Below are 25,596 nucleotides of genomic sequence, written 5' to 3' on the forward strand. Positions count from 1 at the left end.
TAAAGTTTATGCTTTCCTAATGCTGAGAAAACTTAGTTTAAAGGAAATCAACTAAAAAGGTGTTCACTCATTAAAAACTACATGGTTCCACTAACACAGAAAAAAAAAAAATTAAAGTTCACTCTGAATTCAATAGTTTGCATATACACTAAGTGAAATATTCCTGGAGCTGAATGGTTGATGAGAATTGTACTGTTTTCCAGAGAACGTCCTATGAATGTACAACATGGTCACTGTTGAGTGCTTCATTTTTTAAGTCTATTATTGGACATTTCAATTTTTGCTGTCATAATAGATTGGTATACTTATTTTAACAGCAAGTTAGCAATTTACTGTTGAAGTAAGTAAAACCTTACCTACCTTGATAAATATCAACACTCAACTCATAATTGTAAAGATTTCAAGGTTAAAACTGCCTCACTGGCAACTTGTAAGGATCAATGTGAAAACTATGACAGAGCTTTATACAAAAACATTGTATATTATATGAGACATCTTTATATGGACTCTTTTTAAGTGAAGATGAGTTAGCCAGTCTGACACAGAGGTAGCAGAGTTGTCCCATCCCAAAAAAACTCAGGTTTTTTCCTCCTGAAAAACAAGCAAACTGGCCAAAGACCACACACACAATAAGCAAAAAAAAAAAAAAAACCTTTGTGTGGTGGGCTGTGCATTGTAGGATAGCCAATCATGGTGAATCCTGGGACTCCATTGAGATAGCATATAGAAACATAATGAATTTTTCAAGTGGAGCATTATTAAAAGAGAAATTTTTGCTTCCATGAGTTATGCAAGTCAATCAGAAACATAATGCACAGGACACAGTAAAAATAAAATATTTAATGATACTTAAAAAAACAAGCAGATATTTTGATACACACAGTCCATCTCCAGAAGATCCACTGCAACAAACTAATTCAAACAAGGAAGAATATTAACAATAACAATAATTATATATTACTGATTAATTACATTTTACTTAGGATAAGAATCCCCAAACTTTATGCATGGATAAGTCATGATACCAATTTAAATTAGGATAATCAAAGGAGGTCTGGGTAATAATATACACAGCTGACTATCACTAGCGAGAACTTGTAGGGACCATAGAAATAATTTGTTATAACGCAGAGTTTGTTGTAGTGAAATTTCTTTAGAATAGCATTATAGCTATGGAGTTTTGATTGGGTTCAGTACTTTGTTATAGTCAGTGAATCTGTTATAATACTGTTTACTATAGTGGGAACTGACAGTATATATGTTAAAGATACCAAGAAATTTTATATATATATATATATATATATATATATACTTAGTTTTAATCCTTTTCCCAAGTAAGTGAAACAAAGTTTTGACTGTGAAATATATTCAAGTCTGAGCTAATTGTATATAGAGGCTAATGACTTCATATCACTTGACTTAGTATGTATCCCATAATGCAAAGCACCCCACCCTCCTTCAGGTATGTATAATACAATGCATAATGGGAAGGGCCACTACCCAGACTAGTTTCAACATTTATTGAGGTCTCTTCAATGGGAGCCAGACCAGGGAGAGATACCAAGGTTGAAGTAATGCAGAAGTCATTTATATCTCATATACAAGTAGAGAAAAAGGTGCTTGGCCTTCTTAATAAAAATCTCTGGATGAGAGAAAGATATAGAAAGTTTTTTACCTTGGGTGTAATATACATTAAACATACCAAGAAATTTTATATACTTGGTATTTTAATCCTTTTCCCAATTATATAAAATTTCTTGGTATCTTTAACATATATTACACCCAAGGTAAAAAACTTTCTACAAATATATATGTTACACCAGCATAGTTCACCAAATGGTTGAAGTACCTGTGCTCTAACCAACATACTGCATGTTTGAATACCACCATGGGCATGGATGTTTACGAATAACCATAGGTAGCAGATGAATTTCGTCATCCAATGTGAGACTACCACCCTGTTTATTGCAGTCCTGGCTTAGAAAAAAGTTCCATATTTGATCTCTAGGGTGATAAATCTGGATTATGTACAAAAATAAATAAAATATACCAATATGCATTTTTGTATTTATTTATTTATTTTTATAATAAGAGAAAAAAAATCCTTAGTCCATCCTTGATACAAATGTACTTTAGGTGCTACTCGCACCCACTTCATGGGTGGGAGTGGCATAATAAAAATATACAGAAAGAGATATATTATGATTATTAGCAGAGACCTCCAGGAAGTCTCAGTCTCATTGAGGGAGAACACATATCATCCACAGCTGTGATATCTTTTATTGACTTTGTTCATACTACCACTCATCACCAAAGGCAAGCCATTCCTATCACCCATTGCTCTACTGGGGGGAGGGGGGGGTTGAGACAGCCTTCCCGTGCACCCCACCAGTAGTGTTGCCTTGTGGTACGTTGTTGGTACTTCAGACAAAAGAAGCCCCAGAGATGAATCACAATAGCCAAAGATAGCCAAAGATAAAGCAATTGACGTCTTGGCTCTCCAGGAAACCCATGTGCCTAACACAGCTCTCAATAGATTAAAGATACCAGGACTCATTCTCGTGACTTATAACTGCCACCTCAAGCATGGCCTAGCAACCTATATCTGGCCTGATCTCAAGGATATAACCTAAAGTGTTTCTGATACAGAATACTCCATAGGTATTAAAGTTCAAAATATCACCATATACAATGTCTATAAACCTCCATCGCAATCCTGGCCTGATCAGATGGACCGACCTCCTCCTCACCCTGCTATCTATGTTGGTGACTTCAATTCCCATCACACCATGTGGGGCTATTCCTCTAACAACCAGGATGGTAATAATCTAGCTAATTGGATGGATACATATAACTTGTATTTGAATTATGATGCCAAGCAAGACAGCACTCTTTACTCAGTCAGATGGAACAGAACCTACACCCCAGATTTGTGCATAGTCACTAAAGACTCCGAAGACCACCCTCTACCATCAACCAGAACCATCCTTAGCAGATTCCCTAATAGTCAACATCGTCCTACATTAATAGAGATAGGAACATCAATCCCAGTCATCGGCGGAACACAAATCGTTAGATGGAATCTCCGCAGGTCCAACTGGACTGCATTTCAGAAACAAATTGAGCAAACCATTAGAGCAATTCCACCCACTCCTAATTGCTATCCTAGATTTGTTAAACTACTCAAATCTGCAGCAAAAGCGTCTATCCCTAGAGGCTACAGAAAACAATATATCCCATGTTGGAGTAGAGAAAGTGAGGAACTCCTAGCCTGATCAAATATGAGGAATCTGAAGACCCAACTATTGCTAAGGAGGTCATATCAACCCTGGATAAAAACAGAAAGGAAAGATGGATCTCAACCATCAATGAACTCGATTTTGTCACATCTAGTCAGAGAAGCTGGTCACTTCTGAGAAAATTAGGTGGAGCAGAGCCAACAACACACAAAACAACAGAAATAACTCCTGATCAAATAGCTAACCAGTTATTGAAACCTCCAAGATTCATCTCAGCTCTACCAGGAAAATTGCTGCACAAGCTTTCACCAGATAAATCCTGAGGATGGAACCCGAGTTTCCTCAACTCGTACACCCAGTATCTCGGGAAAATGTACAAATAGCCTTAAAACTTACCAAGAATGGCAAAGCTGTAGGAGTGGATGGTATACTCCCTGAGTTCCTAAAACATCTCGGTCAACATGGCCAAACATGGCTGGCTGCCCTTTTCTCAGAAATCATCATGACTGGTAAACTACCAAAGCTATGGCGGGAAGCCAAAATAATTGCCATGCCCAAACCAGAGAAAGATCCAAATGATGTGAAAAACCTGTGACCTATCTCCTTGCTTTGCACCACCTTTAAGCTCTTTGAAAGAATTCTCCTTAAAAGAATTTCACCACTCATCAAAAGAGCACTGCCTACTGAACAAGCTGGCTTCAGGCCAGGAAGAAGTTGCTGTGACCAGGTCCTGGCCCTGACAACTCAAATTGAAGCAGGCTTCCAGAAGAACCTTAAATCTGGAGCAACTTTCATTGACCTAACATCTGCTTATGACACTGTCTGGATCAGGGGACTCCTCCTAAAACTAGGAAATATTATAAAGTATAAAAAACTTTACAACTTTTTGATTCTATTCTCTCCAACAGAAAGATCCGGGTCCATATTGGCAGGAAAAAGAGCAGGCCTAGATTTCTTCACAACGGTCTTCCTCGGGGCTCTGTGTTATCCCCTATACTTTTTAACATCTACATGCATGATCTACCTTATACCAGATCAAGCAAGCATATGTATGCCGATGACCTAGCAATCTTACATCAATCCACATCCTTTACCAACCTAGAATCGACCTTGAATACAGACCTGAACACCCTGGAAGAGTACTTTAAGCAGTGGTACTTGAAGCCAAATCCAACGAAAATAGTGTCCTCAGTATTCCACCTGTACAATGCAGAGACGAATCGACAACTCAACCTTTCTTTCTGTGGAAAAATGGTAGAACATGAGCCTCACCCAAAATATCATGGGATGAGCCTGGACAGAAGCCTAACCTATAAAAGGCACATCATCAACCTCTCTAATAAAATTAAATCAGAAATAATATCATTTCAAGGCTTGCTGGAACAACCTGGGGTTGTGGTGCAGAAGTCTTAAGGTCGTCTGCACTAGCCCTCGCATTCTCTGCAGCAGAATATTGTGCCCCTGTCTGGGAAAGAAGTACACACACACTAACATTATAGACACCCAGCTAAACTCTACCATGCGCACAATTAGTGGGACAGTGAGAAGCGCCCCTCTCTCCTGGCTGCCTGTCCTAGCTAACATTGCTCCAGCACACATACGGAGAAGACAAGCCTCGATTAAGGAATTTAATAAAGCAGTGAGCAACCCACTCCTGCCCCTACATCAGACTTTCATAAACCCACCTAGTCTATGCCTCAAATCTAGAAAGTCTCTCTGGTCCATAGATGAACTCTCTTCAGCTGCGTTGCCATCAATATCTGACATATGGAGAGAATAATGGTCCAACAATCTACCAACAAACAGCTTCCTGGTAGAAGATCCCTGTGCTCTGCAGCCTGGTTTTGATCTTCCTAGGAAGATTTGGTCATCAGTAAACAGGATCAGAACTAGTCAGGGCAGATGTGGCTACCTTCTATATAAATGAGGGCTGTCAGATCACCCTTATTGTGATTGTTCTCCCATGGCTCAGATGATTACTCATATTGTGTATGACTGCCCAAGGTGCCAATTTCACGGTGGTGTCCTGCAGGACATCCACAAAGTGATGAGTCCTTAAATTGGCTTTCCAGCCTGGATCTTGACCTGTAGTTGATGTGGTGGTGGTTATGGAGGAAACAGAAGATCACGGTCCCATTTTACCACGAAGACGCTATTCTCATAGTCACTCTCATAGTCCTCGTCATGGTATCAACAGAACTCCTCCTCATGTTGAAGATGATGTAATGTGCTCTCTAATTAAACCCAGGATACAGCTACATTTATGTTGTGAGAACATGCAGCCTTGTCATACCTGTTACAGTAGGACAATAATTGCCCCTGGCTTGATTATGACAAGTTACTTTTGCTTTATTTAAAAGAAAAAAAAGACTTAGAAAGCTAGTTGTGCCTTTAATGAACTTTTATATGTTAAGATTTTCATCATTTGTTGCTGGAAATTGTGATTGTACTCTTCACTTACCAGTTTCATGTAGCCATAAGCATAAATAAATAAATAAATTGCTCTATTAGAGAACAATTAACTTTTTTGAATGTATTTATTCTCAACTTCCATGATCTTGCATGGTCCTTTCAAAAGTTTGTAGGTCCATATCACATCACCTCTTTCTCCTGCTTGCTAGTGTCTACAAGTCCACAAATTCTCTATCTTCCATAATCTACATTCCATCTTGATATTATCTTTAACATTCTGCTTTGTACCCTCTTCACTGTATCTGCATCATCTTAAAAAGTAAGACACCAGATCTGTGTGCAATAGTCCAGGTGAGGTCATATCAAGGCCTCTTGTAAAGAGGCAATTTGACTTCCTTATCCTTACATGTCAATTCTCAGCATGGCAATTATCATCTCAGTTGTATGACATGGCATAAAAAAAAACAAGAAAGGTGGAAATTTTTCTGATGGGGTGAAAGGCAACAAAAATATTCAATTGTTTTAAAATGTTTGCTATGTATTCAGTAATGGTATGCACCTAAGGGATAGGAATGCAAGTTACTTCTTCTGTACTGGAAGAGGTAGAGATACCATAACTGTTAAAAGCTTTTTTGATATAAGTATCTTTAAAACCATTAGATAAAAAGATTGAATTAAAATGTTGTAATTCTTTCTGTAAAAGTTTGTCTAAAGAACATAAAGAATGAGCACAATGTACGTCTTAATTTACAGCCTTTTTACTAGGATGGTCATGAGATTTAGCATAGATATAACGGCCTGTTACATCTATGCTAACCTATATTTCAGTCTTTTTCCAAAAAACTGAAATATAGGCTACCAACTGGTTGAGGAAGGATTAGAATATCTAAAAACGGCTAATTATGCATTTAATTTGGAAAGAAACTACTGTAACTCAGAGGGAGAACCATTCTAAATTGCAAAAACATCTACAAATATGTAGTAATGTGAAGGTCTAGGTGAAATGTTATCAAAAATATGTTGCTCAAAGTATTCCATGAAAAAAGTTGGCAATAGTAGGAGAAATAGGAATGGCCTTTGCTATTCCTTCGATTTGTTGATATACTTGTAATTTTTTTTAAAAGGAGAAATAACCAGAATGTATTACAAAATCAAATTATTGAAACAAATCTTTAGACTTCACATTATGAAAAATTATGGAAACAACTACCGTGTTTGAGCAAAACTTTAGTTTAATATCAACCAAAATGAACACTGAACGTTTCAACCTTCATATCAAGGTCATCATCTGGATCATACACATATATACGAAGAAACAAGCTGCACTACAACAATCTACATGGTTTGCTAAAGTTACTGACCAACCATTACAACAATTATTGGCCTAACCTCTGGTGAAAAAAAAAAAAAAAAAAAAAAAAACTTTACTACATCAAAGCTAGAGTCCTATTACTATTATTATATATTAGGTTACAAAATTAAATTTGGCATGGACAGCAGCATGTTTATATATATATATATATATAAATTATGTAAGTATACATATAAATTCAAACCAACTGTTATGGAATAGCTTCCAATAAAAGCTGAAAATTGCTTAAAGTCCTAAAGTTAGGGTATGCTGGAAACTAAGTAGGCTGAACATGTGCCGTCCAAATTTTCTTGGAATTTTTATGCCACCATTATTGTTAAGATTAGGGCGGTTAATCAGAATTTCACAGGCATCTTTAAATTTTCTTTCTCCCAGGTTTCTGCATGATGTAAGGAGCAGGTACTTTTCCAATCAATTTGGTGTTGAGAGCATGATCTGAGAGGCCTGCTTCACCAATATAAGTTACAGGTGCAGTAGATGCAATAAACTCCAGGATGTGCCAGCGGGAAAAGAGGATCCTTAGAGGAGTTGCATATGTTTTTTAATTTTATAGATGGTTTAAAAGTGGCATTAAGATTATAATGGTGTAGGATTCTATTGATTTTTTCTGATAACCCTTTAATGTATGGGATGGCTATGGTTTTACTGTAATCTATATTCTTTTTGATGAAATTTTATGAAGAACTTTATTAATAGTATTTTTGTTATAGCCATTATTCATAAATGTGTTGTTAATAATCTTTAATCTTGTTTAAGAGCTTGTTCATTAGAGCAAATTGTTATAGCTCTGTTTTTAAGGGTATTAATGACTCCAAATTTTTGCAAAGGGTGGTGATATGAATTAGCATGTATATATTGGTCAGTATGTGTCGGTTTGCAGTAAACCATGAAGGATAGACTACCTGAGAGAAGACTTGTGACCAGTGTATCCAGGAATAGGAGTGAGTTCTGGATACACTGGTCACAGCATGTTCAGCTGAACACTCTTTTAGCATACATGCTGATATTCCCTACTGCAGAATTCTTATTCAATTTATGCAAGAGCTCCTCCTCCTCATACACCTGAGCTTCTTCGGGTGTATGAGTAGTGTAGAAATTACACTGAGTAATTCTTATAAGAAATTACAATTTAATAAGAATTGCTATTAAAACATAAGACATTGTTAAACTGACCATAGATTTTTAATTCGTATGTATGTTCATACAATATTGCGTACCGGTTTCACTAGTAACTGACTAGCTTTCTCAAAGCTTGCACAGTACAAAAAAAAATTATAAATGCAAAAAAGGTTTAAGAATACAAAAAGCCTTAGTACCTGTTAGGTAGCTAAGGTAACACATTTGCATGACACGTCTGTATGAAATTGTGACTTTCTACTCAGCATCATGAAAACACGCTACATGCAAACGCGTAATATGATTATTCGTGTATTGTAGTTCTGTTGAACTGAGGGAATTAATTAGATTTTTCCAAGTATCGTTCAGTATGGCCCAACAAAAAAGAACAGTCTCCCAGCAAATTTCAACAGCAGTCATCCCCTTTATGGGTTCAATTTCCACCAAAATTACGAGATTGTTAAAGGCCCATAACATCAGGGTTGTATTTAAACCAACTACTAGCATCAGACAGGTTCTAAGATCTCCTAAGGATAGTGTTCAATTTTATAAATATCCAGGTGTGTATAATATTCCATGCACGTGCGGTCTTTCCCACATTGGACAAACTTTGAGAAGCCTGGAAATAAGACAGAAAGAACATGTTGGCGTTGTAAATCACAACAGAATGATCACCTCCGGGATAGCACATCACTTTTCAACTTCAAACCACACTATAGACTGGAATAACAGCTCTATGCCCTACGTAGATGAAGATTACAGACATCTATTATTTAAAGAAGCAGCAGTAGTGCTACATACAGGCAGAAACATAAACAGAAATCAAGGGGCCATACTAAACGATACTTGGAAAAATCTAATTAATTCCCTCAGTTCAACAGAACTACAATACACGAATAATCATATTACGCATTTGCATGTAACGCGTGTTCATGATACTGAGTAGAAAGTCGCAATTTCATACAGACATGTCACGCGAACGTGTTACCTTAGCTACCTAACAGGTACTAACGTTTTTTTATTCTTAAACCTTTTTTGCATTCATCATTTTTTTTGTACTGTGCAAGCCCTGAGAAAGCTAGTTAGTTACTAGCGAAACCAGTAGGCAATATTGTATGAACATACATACGAATTAAAAATCTATGGTCAGTTTAACAATAAGTCTTATATGTTTTAACATTTTACGAACAAAAATATGTATAAATTAAGAATTGCTATTTTTCAAATCTGGGAAAGTTTCACACAGAAAAGTTTTTTTTTCCCATTTGATTCTGTACATGTCCAAACACAAAGCCAGATAGACTTGAGTGACCATAAATGTGGTAACCGATATATTTGAGTTCTTCAGAAGGATGTTTTAGCAGACCTTCCAGTTTGACCACAATACATCAAGTTGCATTTCAGCAACTGTACTTTTTCATATCAGCATTTGTGCTCAATTTTGTTCTCTCATTCATGCTCAGTTTCAGTCCCACAATCACTCTAATTTTTGCTCTCATCCATTCCCACAATTACACTATTCTGCTCCATTGGTCAGGTGCTCTTCTATTTCCACAATCATGCCTGCTTGTACATCCTTTGTTTCTTCCATACTCACAATTATATTTTTGGCACTCATATTTTCTCGATCACCCTTCTGGTTGAAACTATTCTGAGTCTTATACTCTTTACTACCTTTGCCATTTGTACAATATTCATTCCTTATTCACAACTGTCAACTGCAACAGCTCACAATCAATCAAGATATCACACTTTCTGCAGATACATTACCTCATCTTACTTCTCTTGTGCAATCGCTCTGCAAACTTATCCTCTACACTCCACAATTCATATATACTACACTCATGCTAACAAACGAACTGTCTTTGAAAAATCTATATTTCTCACCACATTTGATTTTCGCACTGTACATTGCAGTTTTCATTCTTACCAACATTTTTGTCTTCATTTACAGTAAACAGTAATTACAGTTTTGTATTCTACATTATGTTCTATACAATGCAGATTTAAACGATCTATTATTATATGCATATAACTGGGCCAATAGCTAATGCAGGTATTACTGTATTATTTAGTAATACAGTATATACTGTATAATGAGGTTTGAATAATTTTAATTATAATTGTTTAAATAAAACTATCTGTTTTGCTTTATAGCATGTTTTATTATTATTATTATTGTATGGGCACATCCATGGAGTCTGAACCCATTAACAGACAAAGCACTCACAACTGACTCTAGCAACCCATTCTACTCATTCACAACTCTCCAAGCAAAAAATCTAGTTCTCACACCTACTAACTACACCTTTATTCAACTTCCATGGATGACCTGTTGTTCTGAGCCCCTCTAGCCAAGTGATGAAACATTTCCCCTGCATCAATTCTATAAAACTCCCTTATGTAACTTAAATGTTTCTAACATACCCCTCTTTTTCTCCTATCAACCAATTTCTGCAATCCACACACCGTCAGTCTATCCTCATAGGGAACATTCAAAAGACCACTCATCTCTTAATCTTCTCCACCACTTCCTCATCCTCAAGAAACCCAGGAGACCAGACCTGAGCACAGTAATCCAAATGTGAACGTATCATGGCCACTTCCTTATCTCTACTTGTTAGTGTGTTCTTCAATAGCCAAGTAATCTTATAAGCTACTTTAGCAACCTTAGCAATATGTCCTCTAAACTTGAACTCTCAGTCTGTTACCACTCCTAAATCTTTAGCTTCATCTATTTCCTAGAGTACAGTTTCATCAATGTGGTACAAGCTTATAATCTATTTATCCCAAAATGCATAACTTAACATTTCTCCATTTTATTATCCCTAAATTTCTGTAGTGTATCTATAGATAAAAATAAAGTGTTTGATTTATTTTTAAAAAATATATAAATTAACTGAGTGTTACAGAACCTATCCCCTCATTTTCTATACAAATGTTCATCTCAATTTACACAGTACTTTTACAGAACCAATCTATGTGTAAATCGAGTTAGGTGTACTCACATTTTACTAGTGTATCAATTAGGTTTCACTGGCCTAACAGCTGTTATGAACAGCTTTCTCATTAGAGACTAGGCAGAAACCTGATGAGAACCAACAGTTCTAAACAGCTATCAGGTCAATGAAACCTAATAGATGAAGTAACAAATGATGAATATATGGTCTTCAGGGCAGAGTCCATTTCTTTTAAGTAGTGTAAGCCAAGGCAACTCTACTGCTGCGGGTTATATTCTCATAAGCTCTGGTAAATTTTGAAACTAGAGTTTCTTTCTTTGTATATTTATTTGGTTATAAAACATGATGGATTCACAATATTCTCCATTTCAATATCTTAAATATGTCAAACTGAAATCTTTTGACTCTACACTTTACTATAACGCTGTTAAGTTTTAATTGTTCTGGGGATGGAGGAGATTTGAATGTCAAATTAGTCCTAAGCATTCCATGGAATCTAGCCTCTTGCAGAATTGGCATACATGATAAGAATAGGATAAAGTTTTCTTAAAAATTCTTACTCCTGTCCAAAGGACAGCAATTTGACTTATAGATGACTCTTCCCTCAGAGGCTGACTTCAACCTCTATCTCATGGATGCAATGTTTTAGCTTTGTCTCTGTTCTACGGTTACTTCCATAGTCACTGCTCCAATGAATTAGCAAACATCATTCTTCCACTTACTGGCAGACCTGTTAAAACAAGAGCAACAGCTTCCAACATCACTTTTCAGTGCAACTGCAAATGCATTGAACCTGCTTCTCCTCTTCCTCATTTATTCCATCTGCTTCTGTCTTCTGGAACAGCCTTCCTCATAATGTGTTTCCCAACAACGTCAACCTCCAGCTCTTTAAGAAAAACTCTTCTTTCGCAACTTTATCTGCATCTCACACACACAGCACTAACATGCAAATAGGTTCTTGTACCTCTCATGTGTCATATATATATATATATAACAGAATATATTACTAATATTTGAGTCTACATAGCTAAATTGTTCTTATCCCACCCCCATCTCACCCCTGGAAGAAGGTCTTTATAAAATAAATAAAGAATTTCCATCTAACAAACAGATACTGGCCAGAGAATATACACAATTCATATATATGCAGACTTTGTATAGAGGATTAACTGTTCTATCATAACACTAATTATGGTTATCTCAAACCAAGCTACTTGGTCCTGACAGGACACTAGCACATATAGGAAAGAAGATTACTTATAATCTGGATCATTTAAACCTTCCATCTACTTGTCATAAGTAACTCATCAAGAGTTACTTATGACAAATAAATAACTTGTAGGGGGGGTGGGGAAATTGATAATGCCTGCTCTAAAATCAAATAGCAGATGCCATAAAAGAACAATTGCCAGGACGCAAAAATAAAATAAAATTAGATTAAAGACCCTTAAGCACCCCTTTTAGAGATCAAAGATCTCTAAAAGGGGTGCTTAAGGGTCTAAGCTGTATAACTGAGAGGAGACCTCCACATAGCCTTTAAAGGAATGCAGAGAACCGACCAGGGCTTCTGACCTAATGTCCAATCCTCACCTTCTCGTCGTGCACCCTGTTGGGTATCTACTTGGATATTGAACAAACGAGGATGGGCTGGCAATTTGGGATTTAGCTGACCAAATTGTATTCTTATTGGTTAAACCAAAATAAAAAATGATGGTACAACATGACAAAATTTCATGCCAGCTGGGGCGTCGCCCGGTTAAACAAGGCCTCCGTTGTTTTCACCAGGGAACCAGGGCAAACAGCGAAACGTCAGCTACTGGAACAAATCTGAAAACAAACCCCAACTCAACATCACCAGAGTTAAAGATCGGTACTATCAACGTAAGAAGCCTGAATGGCAAAGAAATGGAGCTAGCTGAGGAATTGGATAAGTACCAGATCGACATAATAGGGGTGACTGAAACAAAAAAGACCAAAACTGGTGAGATCTTTCTGAGCAATAAATACAAAATGTTATATTCAGGCAATGACAATCAAGGAAAAGAAGGAGTAGCCATAGGTATTCAACACAAAATATGAGGCTAATCTTCTTGAATGGCAGTCAGTCTCAAGTAGAGTAATGTGGGCAAATATGAGAATGGGGAACGGGACAATGAGACTTATTTGTGCCTATGGTCCCACAGAAGGTTCTACTAAGGTAGAAGTGGAGGAATTTTCTGACGCTCTATAAAAAGCAACTGACACAATGAAAAAGGAAAAAGTTGGTCCTTGTTGGGGATCTAAATAGCAGAGTAGGAAATGATTGTGAGACATACAAAAATATTTTGGGAAAATTTGGAGAAAAGAGCAAAGCTAATAATAATGGCAAATATCTGTTGGATTTCTGCTCAGGACATGGACTGGTTATTACTAACACCATGTTCCAACATAAAAATGTGCACAAATTCACATGGAGAGAAGATGCTAGGAATAAGAAAAGTCTCATTGACTATGTTATTGTTGATAGTGATGTTTTCTCCCTGGTGCAGGACACCAGCGTGTACAGAGGATTTGAAATTGGAAGTGATCACTATTTAGTCTTGAGCAGGATAAAATTGAATTTCATATTGAAAAGAATAACATGTAAGAAAGTTTTAAAGCGAATAAAAGTTGAGCAGCTCTCAGATGTTAACTGTAGACTAAAATACAGAAAGATTATTGAAAAGAAAATGAAAGAGTTTGAGAACAGGAATCAAACCTTGGAGATTCAGTGGCAAACTCTGAAGAAAACATTGATTGACTCTGCCAGAGAGGCATGTGGTGAGATTGTGTGCAAGGATAAAAAAATCAGAACTCCCTGGTGGACACAGGAAGTTAAAGAGGCAGTGAAGGAAAAGAAGAAAGCATATCAAAAGTTCCTGGCAAATAAGTCAGCTTTTACTATTACAGAATACAGAGACAAATGTAAGAAAGCTAAACAGTGTGTAAAACTAGCTAAACAAAAGTCATGGGAAGACTTTGTCAAGAATATAGAAAATAAATATCAAGAAGGTGGCAAAATATTCTGGAGGTTGTTGAAGAAGCTTAGGAATGGAGGAAAGAGTGCTGTAAAAGGAGTTAGAGATGATAAAGGTGACATGAAAACAGGAGAAAAAGATATCCTTGAAGTATGGAGTAATTACTTTGAAAAACTGCTAAATGAAACAAGCAGTGATGACAGCACAGTGATAAAAAACACTGACCAGGCATGCAGTCAGGGATATATATCCATACTTGAAGTAGAAAAAGCTATCAAAGGCTTGAAATGTGGAAAGGCAGCAGGAGTAGATGATATTCGACCAGAAATGCTGAAGTATGGTGGTATAAAAGTCTTACAGTGGCTGCACTGCATAGTTCAGAAAGCCTGGACAGAGGGACGAATTCCCGATGATTGGAGTAGAGCTCTCATAGTACACATATATAAAAAGGGAAATAAAACTGAATGTGAGAATTACAGAGGTATTTCCCTACTGAGTGTTCCTGGCAAGATCTATGCAAGTATACTTGAGAAACGGTTGAGAAGAATTGTGGAAGAAAAGCTTGGTGAAGAACAAGCTGGATTCAGGCCAAATAGAGGCTATCAGGATCAGATCTTAACTTTACGACAAATAGTCGAGAAAGCATGCGAATATAACAAAGATCTGTATTTAAGTTTTGTCGATTTGGAAAAGGCATATGACAAGGTGCCAAGAGAGAAGCTATTCAATACGCTGCAGTTATATGGTGTCAATGGGGCATTATATCAAGCAATACTTAGTCTTTATTTGAGTTGTAAGTCAGCAGTTAGAATTGAAGGAAGTACAGGAAGATGGTTTAATGTTAAATCTGGTGTGAGACAAGGATGTACATTATCCCCTCTGTTATTCATTATCTATATGGATCACATTATGAAGGAAAGTGGTATTAAACCTGATATCAAAATTGGAGATGTTAATGTCAGCTCTTTGCTTTATGCAGATGATGTTATACTTCTAAATAAATCCACTACAAGTCTGCAAGATTCTCTGGCTAAATTGAATAGTTGTAATAGATATGGTATGAAGGTCAGCAATAAAAAGACAAAGACAATGAAAATAGGCAGAATCATTGAAAATGTCAACTGTGTTGTGAATGGAGAACTTGTGGAACAAGTAAAACATTTCAGCTACTTAGGCACAATTTTTACTGAAGATGGTAAATTAAATATAGAAATAGACAACAGAATCAGCAAAGCTGGTATGGTGGGAAGTCAATTGAATAAATTCATATGGAATAAGAGAGAAATTAGTCGGAACACTAAATTAGCTGTATACAAGACAGTGTTCAAACCAGTTTTAACTTAGGGTTCTGAGAGCTGGGTCAGAAGTAAAACACTTGACCAAAGACTAGAGATCGCAGATATGAGACTCCTGAGAAAGATTAGAGGCGTGACAGATGGCATCAATGGCAATATCATATTAAAAATGAGGATATTAGGAAAGAACTTGACATTGTCAGCATCCAGGAATGCATTAGCAGAGCTAATCTCAGGTGGTATGGTCACTTAAATAGAAAGAAAGTGTTCTCTGCCAGGTTGGCAGGAAAACGACCCAGAGGAAGACCAAGATATAGGTGGATTGATACGGTACAAAGTGCCTTAGACGGTAGAAATATAAGATCTGATAATGTTGGAGTCTTGACAAGTAACAGACTGACTTGGAGGAAAATTGTAGATAGGAAGTTAGTAATGATTTAATTTTTTCATGTAGTACTGTCATATCCTGTACACCCCTTGAGGGTACATGGCAGGAATTTAATGATGATGATGAAGATCTCTAAAATATTTCTATTGCATAAAACCTTGATTAAGCCACATATGGACTACTGTGCACAGATTTGATCACCTGATTTTCAAAAAGATGAAGAGATATTGGAGAGGGTCCAGAGACAATTGACTAAGTAATTTCGGTCTCTGAAATGTTCAGGAGCAATACAAGACTTAACACACACACACATGTCATACAAAAACTAAATGAAATGTGAACAAATGACTTGTCCTAACTAAGTAGAGCACTCTGTGGACACCTGTTGGCAGCCTAGGATATAAAACTGGGTTCTCAAAGTATTAGTGTTCCCATATTTTGGGAAGTTTAATGCAGCCATATTTATTTAGATTAAGTTGATTTTTGAGAGCAGCTGCACATTCTAAGAATAGTCTTTCTCTTCTACATTTACTGTGATGGAGCATGGTGTTCTTTTTCCAAATGTTTCTATGAACTCTATCTAAAGCATAGTCCGCAAGGCCAGCAAAGGTTGGTCGATTGGTAGAGGCCCTGCTACTAATGGTTTGCGCAAAAAGTTAAGCAAGTTTGAGCGTGGTTAGTAGTTGGAAGGGGATTTCATTCGATGCTGTTGGCACACTCTCCCTCGATGAGTCTTTGGACTCCCTGGAGGTGTCACGTAATAAGAAGAATAATAATAATGATAATAATAATAGTCATGACTGCAGATGTATTTTTTATGTTCTTCTAAGCAGATCAGCCAACATCTGCTTAGAAGAATATAACATCCAACAACAACAGCCAACTTGCAGGAACAGGACTTTATATACTTCAGGCACACAGAGAGAGAGATGATCTTTAGCAGAATGTATGAGGATAGCAAGCTATCAGTGGGGCTTGAAATTGCAATTTGGTGGTGCAGAGATTGTATTTCTTTAAGATTCTGGATATTTTTTCTGAAGTAAATTGGACATATGAAATTATGATGATAGCATTACTAAAATCTTTCTGAAGAGCAAGGATTGGAGGAAGAATTGGTTATTTTTTTAATACTGTGGAAACTGTAGCCATTACAATAAGAAGGTGTGGTGTATATGATTAAGTTCTGCTGTAAGAGGATTCTAGAACAAAAGTTGTATGCTCTATTGATTGTTTCACTGATACTATATTGTTGAGAGAGAGAGAGAGAGAGAGAGGAGTTGATGACAAAGTTTGTGAATGTATCTGCCTGTTTGGGTTGGCAAGTTACCAAAGTGTCTAGAAAGGCTAAACTATTATTAGTTTCTTTTACCATGGTAAACTGGATTCTAAGGTGAAGATTACTGAGGAGAGAGGAAAGAGTCCAATGTGTCTGGGCTATGGGGCCAAATGGAGAACAGCATCAACATATCGTAACCAGATAGAAGGTTAGGAAGGGTTGAGTCAAGAGCTTGTTTTTCAAAATATTCCATAAAAAATTGACAGGTGGAGTGAGAGGGTTGAACCCATAAAGGTATCCTCTGTTTATAAAATTTGTGCTTCCAAGAGAAATAGCTAGAATGGATAGCAAAAAGTGATCAGTAATCAGGGGCTAATGCTGGTCTTGAAATTCACACTTGCTCTTATTATCATCATTCAGGGAGTGAGAGGTATGATTGAAGTCTGATTAGCATAATAATGAATTACTGACCATTTAAAACGATATATTTAGAAATTTATGTTAATCATACAAATACAACATTATTTTACAAATGATATTCTATCTTTTTCAATTTAGCTCCTTCAATACAAATTCTACCCTACGGTTCTTCTTTATAAACTGGTCAATAACATCGTCATAAAAAGTTGGTTGTAACTTAATTTTCCCAAGCAACACGCACACTTGTAAAGGCTGGCTGAAGCTCACTGGTTAGAGCTACTTTGACTACGTATGGCCTGTGTTTCAGACGATATGAAGGGAGCAGAAATGGCTATGCGTGCACATGAAATCACAGTGCTGTAGCAAGGACATGGAAGTTCTGACAACCGAGCAAGCCAAGGTAGCTTTGACTAGACGAGCAAGCATCGCCCTTCGATACACAATGCAACACTCAATTATTGCCATGAAATCTTAAGACGTCTTCTGTCTACAAAAATAAAAGTCTAAATGGAATGCTTATAAATGCATGCATTTATTAGCAAATAAATATTACTTCTTTCTCAAGTAATGAGCTTGTGCAGCAAGCATGGAGAATTTGCCCCCTGTCAATAATATTAGGAGGAAAAACTTTTTTTTATAAGTGATAAGATGTCATTTAAGAGAATATTAATGAAGTGATCATACCACTTCCTACATAAAAAAAAAAACTATGCATTTTAAAACTTCCATTGAAAATTTAATAAAAAATACAGATATTTTAGTTAACTTTGATATCACCTCATGGTTCACCAATGTTCCCTTAAATGACACCTTATCACTTATAAAAAAAGGTTTTTCCTCCTGATATCACTGATCTCTTTTCCTTTGCCATCCATTCTGGATATTTCTCTGAAGCACAAAATTTATAAACAGACAGGTGAACCCCCTCCCCCAACACACACACACACACACACTTGCCAATTTTTAAATGGAATACTTTGAAAAACAAGCTTTTTAAATTTAACAAATTTAATAAAATCTTTTATGAACTGAAAAAAATAAACTGATGTAAAATTGCTTTTTTTTTTTTTTTTTGCATATTCATTTTTAAAACCACAAAACCACAGGGCACACGAAAGGATAACAATTAATCCATCACTTGGGGGCATCCCTTTAATTTATCAGTAAGTCACTCTAACAATGGACTTAAATAGTACACATAGCAAAATTTAATTTAATTTAATTTTTAATTTCCAAGAAATTTAAACTTTTCATAGAAAGTACATCAAGAAGAGATTTTTCACTGTATTTAGAATATACGTTGTAGGTACACAATTATGTGCATAATGTTAATTCACTTACATGGGACAGAGAGTCTTAAAAAACTTTAAACACGGAAAAATTATTGAAACAGATTTGATAAATAAGTCTGAAAAATATGAAATAAGAAAAAAGACAATTCCAGTGAATAACAGAAAAATATACTTTCAGGTTTGACAGCTGGTACAGGTGATATGTGGCCTCCCTCAATGAGTTCCTCACTCTTAAGAATAATAATAATAATAAAATAAATGTCTCCTAATAAGAAATTTCATATGTCAAGATCTTAAAAATTAAATGTATAAATAGAGAAACAGACAGATACAAGATGCAGTTTGGACCAAGAATAAATTCTCTATATAATAAAATAGCTTTGTTACTTTCAACTAGGATGGATGTGACTATGCTTCCAGGGTAACAAATAGGTTGTTTGAACAAAGTATCGGTGCACACTTCCACTGTAAATCTGAAAGATATTATAAATGATTTTTTTTTTATTTATTTAACTGTTTGCTACTAGAAGTTTGTAAATAAAGTCACCAGATGCAAGTAAACTAGTAATGAATTATCTTGTTTGTGCTGTCAGATATAGTTGGGAGTTCACGCTCCCAACTACAAAACCAGCATGAGGGACAGCAGTCACCATTTAGTACATAGTTCTGGTATTAACATACAAAAACCAACAAAAAAGACAGTAAAATGGCAATAAAATCAGCCTAAATTCCTAAAAAAATTACAATTGTGATAGTGCTTCGAATTCCTAGTCAAATGAAATTATGTCTGAAAACTAATTACACTCAATGTGCCTTATAGCTTTAATCCTTTCATTCATTCATAAGTCTTTCATTCATTCTTAGTCTTAGTTTGTGTCACAGTAAGAAGTCTTTAGCAGTTGACACAAACTTGTACAAATAAGGATCTTGAAAATAATAATAAATTTAGTTTAATCCTTTATCCAAGTGTGTGCAAACAAAGTTTGCACCTGAAAGTATCTTCAGGACTGGGGTAAAGTGGTACAACACCGGGCAACTCCTTGCAAAGGTGGAGCAAGCTATCAACAAAAAAAAAAAAGGATCTTGAAAAGTTTAATAATCAGTAGGACAAAAAAAGGAATTTGCAGAAATTTTTATAATTTGAAGAAAACAATTTCTTCAAATTATAGAAATTATTATAAAAAACATGCACTTCAAAGCATATTTGAAATGCACATTTCATAGATAAGTAAGCATATCTAAAATATGAATCATATGTTTTATTAAGAACATATAACTGAATTTATGATAATCATATACATATAAATTTTTACTAAAGCAGAAAATGTTTATGGAATACATGATGAAAAAATATTCTGATAGACAGGTAAGCACAGAAATCACCTCTGGAAATTATAAAAGTAGTTAATAAAGATATGAGGACCAAACCCGGGGATTGCGGGTTCGAGTCCCACCAGGGGTAGTACTTTTTTGGCCAGCCTGGCTGGCCAAGTGGTTAGCATATCCACTCTCCAGACAAAAGGCTGCAGGTTCGAATCCAGCTGTGGACATGGATGTTTCTGATTGTCTGTAGAAATACTAGTGGTGGGGGTGGTGGTGGTGGTTGGCGGTAGGTGTCATTGGTGTAGTTGTGGTCACTTGGAGGATTGAGTGGTGGAGACAGAGCTGTAGAGCAGGTGCCTTCCCTTGATGAGTCTTTGGACTCGCTGGAGGTGTCGAATAATAATTATATCAATAATAATAATAAATGGATTGCCAGATGCATTCGGTGCTTTGTGAGTGATGAGTCTAAGGAGAGATTTGATAGGTGTGTGTGTGTGTGTGTGTGAATAATGATAGTTGAGCCTCCCATAATAAGTTTTCAGACTTCAAGGACTTTCCTGTGTAATAATAATTGTTATATGAAAATAATTATGATTATTTTGCATAAAAATATGGACTGACTTATTTGACAATGTAAATAAATTTTAAAATAAACTTTTCCTTCTTCAACACATTTATAACATTTGAATATAAGATCACTCACTCACTCAAGATTACATAAATGTCTCACTCATATTTTCCTTTTATAAGCATTCATAAAAACAGTTGACTCACATTCCATATAATAAAATGTGAATCAATTATATTCACATACTGGAATGCATATTCTTGGTTTGGCATGTTGGTTTCCAAGTGAATGCACTATACATTCATTAGTCTAGTTGGCTGAGTGGTTAATGCACTTACTCTCCAACACCAACAAGCTGCAGATTCAGGTCTTGCCATGGATCTATAGGTAGTAGATGAATTTTCTTGCCTGGCACAAGATTATTACCCCATTAGTTACTGGAAGCTTAACATGACTTGAAAAAGTTCCATGTTTGCTATCTAGAGCAAGGTTTCTCCAAACTATATAAAAAATAAAATAAATAATACAAAATATAAATAAAAATTAAAAAACAGATAATAAAATCCTTTTACTAAAGTAGGATACATAAAAACATAGTGATGTCTTAGGTTTTTTTTTTTTTTTTTTAAATCCATTACAATATTTCTAAGATGAAAGTTCCCAGTAATTGAAATCTCAGTAATTTAAATAAAGTTTAACTTAATTAGGATTTTATTTCTCATGTAGTGTTCCTATATACATACATACATACATACATACATATATATATATATATATATATATATATATATATACACACATATATTGGTAGGGGGGGAGGTCATGAGATAAATAAAATAAATCCAGTTAAATGAATGATAACAGGGCAGGTAAGACAAAAATATACTTTCAAATTAAACTTGATTAAATGCTTTTACTAAAATGTTTTAATTATATTATTCTGAATAATTAATTGAACAAAAACAAATGGCATCACTTTCTAAACGTTTAGTAGTGTGCTAAACTTTCTCTTAAACAAAAGAAACATCCATTACATTTTCAAAGCAAGCCAGACAGCAAGGATATGATTGGACATCGCACTCCAATTATATATATCAAGTTTATAAAATTATAACAACGGTTATCTATACACACACACACATAACATTACGTATCAAATTAAAGATTTTGCGGTAGTAAAAAACGCAAAATAATTTGTCCATTAAATTAACATTACATTTATTATCTCTCTTTTATATTTATATATATATATATAGAGAGAGAGAGAGAGAGAGAGATACGATATTTCGACAATATGACGTCTATGTCCATCACGCACTTCGGAAATCTCAGTGATAACTGAAACGAGAGTTTGTAGTTACCATAACAACCCATGAAAATATAAGTGAATGTATAGTCCACTACTGATCTTAATGAAAGAATAAGCTTATAAAGTTATTCATTTTCTACATACCCTAAAAGATTCTGTTCTTCCCATATTTTTTCTTGCTTTTTATTCTTAAATAAATAAATTATTTATTTAATTAAGCTGCAGCAGTTACGCTTTACGTAGCAGACGATTTTCATTGCCGTGTGAGACCATCTGTTTAATGAAGGCTTGAAATGGCTTTGAAAGAATACCGTGTTTATTTAGTATTTTAGTATCTAAAGCTTTAGTATTTTAGTATCTGCATTATCTAATCTTAAGCTATCCACGGCACTAAAGTACTACTCATAAGTAATGTCATACTCATGCAAAGTTTACGAGATTTCATAAATAGGAATGTCATAAATAAATCAACACACACATTACAGTTATCAGTTAACCGTTTAATTTTTATTCGTGAACAAAAGACGATGCTAAACATCTACTATATTTAGATATTAATTAAATACTCCAACTCTTCATTATACGCGATTAGCAAAGACTGTCCCATGGAAAACAGTTATCTTTCAGCTTCTTAATGACCTAAAGGTAAATTAAATGCATAAATTAAAGATGCCAAGAAATTATATTCTTGGTTTAATCCTTTAAACTAATATTCATAATTATTGGTTGAAATATTCATAATATTCAGAAATAAAAAACTCATAATTATCTTAAAAACAGTCAAATTCTTTTATCATACTATAAGGCAATATACAATTTTTTTTATCTATTACCTATAAAAAATCACTCGACAGCAGCAGAAATAACTGGTATATCCTTTAGTGAACGCATTTAATTTATCCTTACTCTAACCGACAAATGTCTATTATATAAAGCCGATGAATAATGGACTGCATTAACCTCTCTGTTAGTATTAAAACATACATGCTACTTCGTTTAAAAGAAAGAGTAAAGTTTTATATTAATTTTTGACATATGTATTAGCAGCTATACTGTACTAATCCGAAGAAGTTTTTATTCATCCCGATATAAACTTGTTTAAATTCAGCTTGCCCACCCATACAAATATAAAGCACCGCATGAATGACGTCCAATGACAAGGGCTGGAAACAGTGAACTTGACGTAAACTGAGATTGATCCCTACAAACTACTATCTTTACATTATTCATTCGGGATCTTTACTCAACATCACTGAATTTTTCTTTTGAATTAGAGCTATTATGAATGATAATGGCACGGGCAGCAAACAAGTTTTCAAATCGTTGAATTATTAAATTGTCAACGGAAATAATGTTTCTAATAGTTGATATAACTTAACATTAGAGTGAAACATTTTTAATTGTACTTACTGCTTCATGCTACGAGGTAGACATAACCAAAAAATTCCACCATCATTTCTTATAAACTGTATAATTGTCATTTACTAGTAATAACACAAATTTCAAATCATCTCACCTATCGCCGCCATAACTCTAGTTCGCTCACGTTTAGCGCATGCGTTCTAGCATACCATCGCCAGGTGTAGAGCTAGTGACCCGTCCATGAACTTTCTCCTCCAAGTGGTACGAAAGCGGAGAGTGGTTTGTCAGAACTAAAAGAACCGATCTATACGGGAAGAAAGGAAAATGATGCATTTGCGATGATATTACCTAATGGATTCTATCTTCCCAAGAACACAATCCTGCACTTTGATCGTTACTTTAAAAAAATGTATTTAAAAAAAAAAGATGAAATATTGTAAACATATCTATAATTCGACACGTAAGTGCAGAAAATTAAAATAAGTTCATTTGTTATTAGAATGAATTAGAACGAACGCTTATTTTAATTTTATTAAAGGAAGTGTTTAAAAAATAAGTGTTAAAATTAAAATATTAAAAAAAACTTTCTCGCCCTAGATTTTGTGAATATATAGCAACTAAGATTTTAAAAATGTTGGAAGTAGCCTGATAATTCGGTAATTTATAATAAAACACCTAATATCTTTGCAACCGGATAGAATAAGACTTGTTTGCTCAACTTCCGCCCTATTCTCTAACAGCAAAGGGAGAGAAAAAAAAATCTCCCTACCTCCTTTTCCCTCCCTCTCTTGTAGCTGCATTAACAACACTGGGAACTTCCGCTAGTCGCACTGGCAATCATGCGTGCATGATGTCAACTTTTGTTCCAGGTTATATTTCTGGTATCTTCCATGTGTTTAAAAGTAGAGAGAACGGATCCCATTAAAGGATGTGTATTATAGTATGGTATCCTTCACCATAGATATACCTAAATGTAGCGTGTCAAATAAAATGAAAGTCAACAATTATCCCTTTTATGGCAAAATCAGAAAGAAACAAAATGTCTTCGAGGCCTCTTTTCCCGCTATTCGTCCCGTTGAGGGGAGTCATCCCTGTCACAAAAAAAAAAAAAAAAAAAGAATGACACACACACACACACACACACACTGCTTGTGGACTTCCAAAAAAGGAGTATTCTTTTGGTTCTATCTACCCTGTGTAGTATCCCCACCCCTGTGTAGTATCACTATGCCTCAAATAATAATATATGCTACATTCTTTCCACCATCGCTTTCATTAACAGAATAGAAAAGAGAGAGAGAGAGAGAGAGAGGGAGAAAAAAACTGACTAAATTTCCAGTACGGCTTCCTCCTTCTGTCCCATTTCTAAGTGACTTGCATAAGAATTTTTTTTTTTATTACATTGCATACATTTGTTACAGTTATTACATACATTTGATTACATATGATACATTACTTACATTTGTTTACATATAATACATACATTACATATATTGGTTTACATGTGATGCGTACATTACATGCATTTGGTTACATATGATACATCTTGGATGAGAACTAATTTCTCTGCTTTCATTCTCGAAGCTTATATGTAAGCTTATCTGAGGATGACACCAGTTGGTTATTATTTATTGGTTTTTTTGCTGTGTTGGGGAGCTACGAAATCTATGATTGAGTAATTCGAGCGGACACACGCACACACACACTTACATACAATAACTTGGAATGTATTGATGCGTCGCTGAACGAATATATTGTGTTTCATTAAATTTGTATGGTATTTTGGGTGCGTGTTTCTTGTTCATAGTATGTCCTTAGAGCTCTTTTCAGGCTATTATAGTTTGTAAGGTTTCTGTATTCAAATGGTAGTATTCAAATTAATAATAATAATAATAATAATAATAATAATATTATTATTATTATTATTATTATTATTATTATTATTATTATTAGAAGAAGAAGAAGAAGAAGAAGAAGAAGAAGAGCCTGCATAGCTCAGTCGGTACTATAGACGAAGCCCTTTGGTCGGAAAGACCTGGGTTCGATTCCCATCAGTGACATGAGGAACTTTTCTGGTCCCTTTCAACTAAAGGTGAGTTAGCCAGTCTTATACGGGAGTAGGCGGGGGGGGGGGGGTTCATCCGGAAATTAGGGTTTTTCTTTACCCAGAACTGGCAAACTGGCCCATGAACACACGCATCTATAGACATAGGGCTAATCACCTTATTCTCGATACGCTAGGTAAAAGAGGAGGGAAGGAATAAGATG

The 25,596-nt window shown here is 35.2% G+C and overlaps 1 protein-coding gene across 1 annotated transcript in view; it reads right to left on the reverse strand.

Moving 5' to 3' along the window:
* LOC150108490 (uncharacterized) overlaps positions 1 to 23,473 on the reverse strand; it is a 385,253-nt gene extending 361,780 nt beyond the window's left edge. Inside the window, exon 1 of the mRNA XM_090415899.1 lies at positions 23,377 to 23,473. The gene's annotated coding sequence lies outside the window, so the exon portion shown is untranslated. The remainder of the gene's footprint in view (positions 1 to 23,376) is intronic.
* Positions 23,474 to 25,596: the final 2,123 nt, after the last annotated feature.

This window comes from Typopeltis vanoorti, chromosome 3 (assembly GCF_054136105.1).
Source record: "Typopeltis vanoorti isolate ZY-2024b chromosome 3, IOZ_Tvanoo_1.0, whole genome shotgun sequence".
Classification (NCBI taxonomy): Eukaryota; Metazoa; Arthropoda; class Arachnida; order Uropygi; family Thelyphonidae; genus Typopeltis; species Typopeltis vanoorti.